We start from the raw sequence: 2308 nt of genomic DNA on the forward strand, positions 1-2308 counted from the left end.
TTTGACATAACTTAATAAATAATTGAATTGCTTTGTTTTATCAACGTATTATACACACACATACATATGTGTGTATATGTATAATAAGTTGATGAAACGAATTAGTATATCAGTTTATTAAGTATGTATGCATATGTATGATAAGTTGATGAAACAAAGGAGTATAGCAATTTATTAAGTATGTATGCATGCATAAGTGTCTTTATGTGTCTTGAAGTGTATTTTTGAAATAAGTTTGCAAACAAGTCAATATATTAATTGATTAAGTTGTGTTAAATACGGCATGAATAAAACAACGTTTAATGGTAAAAAAAATCGATTGTGGTCAATAGGTAATTTGTGGGTGGTTTTCCACGGATTACCCACAAACCAAAATATATTTTTTATTTTTCAACACTTAAACGTTTTTTTTCATTCTATGTTTCTAACAATTTAATAAAACATTGCATTTCTTTGTTTCATCAGCTTTTAAAACTAATACACCTACATATTTATGCGTATAATAAGTTGATGAATCAAATAATACATTGATTTATTAAGTATGTATGCATGTATTTATATGATAACTTGATGAAACAAAGAAATATATTGATATATTAAATTTTATGAATGAGAACCCAAAAACATGGTTTAATGGTTAAAACTAGAAAAACTTTCAAGTCTGTAGGAAATCTGTGGATGATTTTATCCACGGAGTACCCATATTTCATAATTTTTTCATTTTTTGACCGTTAAGCGTTGGTTTTTTTTCTTTTCAAATTTAATATAACGAAAACGCTATTTTTTTTTCAACTTTTACCATTGTCTGATTAATTTTAAAAACAACTTAATTGATAAATAAATAGAGTCGATTATATATATATATATATATATATATATATATATATATATATATATATATATATATATATATATATATTAAAGGACGTGGAAAGTTTCAACAGGAAACTTCTCCCCTTTATAATTTTACCACATTATTTTCTTTCTTTACAAATTTGCCACTAAAATTTCAACAAACTTATCATTTTATTTTGCCATTTTATTTTTACTTTTTTATATTTTTGCAACTAAACTCTCACTTTTACTTCTTTACAACCCTTTTTCTTTATTCTTTATTATTTAACAATATTCTTTTATTCTTTATTTATTTTTTCTAAAACGATTTAGTTGTGACTTTTCTCACATGTTTTTTATATTTCTTAAAATGTTCCTTTTCTTTAATCTATTTACAGTTTTTTCTCTTATTTTTCAACATTATTCTATTTTGATACTTTTTTTCTTCTATTATCAACTCAAGCTTTTTAACACAGACTTTTGTCATATGTTTTCTAAAAAATTGCAAAATTCAATCTATTTTATTTATTCTTTGTAATTTCCGTCTATCATATTCTTCTACCATTGTTTTTTTTCTAAAAGAATGACCCGTGCAACGCACGGGCCTTTTCCTAGTTATTATTAAATAAAATTCAAAATTGAAGGCTCCTAGCATACATACTTATAAAGCTAGCATTTTTTCTTGAATCTCATGCATTTGAAACCCCCATTTTTTAACTTCCTCAAACCACATTCATTTGAAACCCTCCCTTTTTAACTAATGCAACTCAAAAATTTTCTTAATTATGATTTAACACTTAAAAGTTTTATAACTTATATTATGTTTAATTAGCATTTAGTGAAAAGTTTACTATAAAAATGTCAATCTTTTATGTCTTTTGTGTTATGTAAAATCTTACATGTAAGAAGGATGTCATAACATCAATGTTTTGCTTGGAATATCTTTCAACCAAAACAAATGAAGTTTTTCTATTCTTTTTTTATATTCAATTTCTCATTTAATCGTTATATGTGATTTGTAGGTATTACTCAATCTTGAATGTGACTCTCCAAACATCAATGTTTTGCTTAGAATATCTTTCTGATTCTTCTTTTTTAAGAAAAATATTTTGATTGCAGGTTAGTGAAGAATTGTCATCAAGTTTCTATGGTTGAATGGTGTTAAATGAAGAAAGAAGATTCAAAAAACGGATATCGTTTTTTTTTGTTTGATCAAAGATGATGAATATTAGTTTTTTCTTTTGATTTAAATGTATGTTTATGTAACATCTTTATTTATATATTCAACCACCCAATGCTCTTATTGATTTTATTGTAGTTGTTCTATTCTGATTATGTTTATTTTCTATTATTTTTTTGTTGGGTTATCCTACACAACATATTTAAAAGACAATATTTAAAAGATAACATAATTTTTAACATTTGATATGTAATTATAATAGACTTATCATGATATGTTCTTCATATGAAAGTA

Source organism: Lactuca sativa, chromosome 8 (assembly GCF_002870075.4).
Source record: "Lactuca sativa cultivar Salinas chromosome 8, Lsat_Salinas_v11, whole genome shotgun sequence".
NCBI lineage: Eukaryota > Viridiplantae > Streptophyta > Magnoliopsida > Asterales > Asteraceae > Lactuca > Lactuca sativa.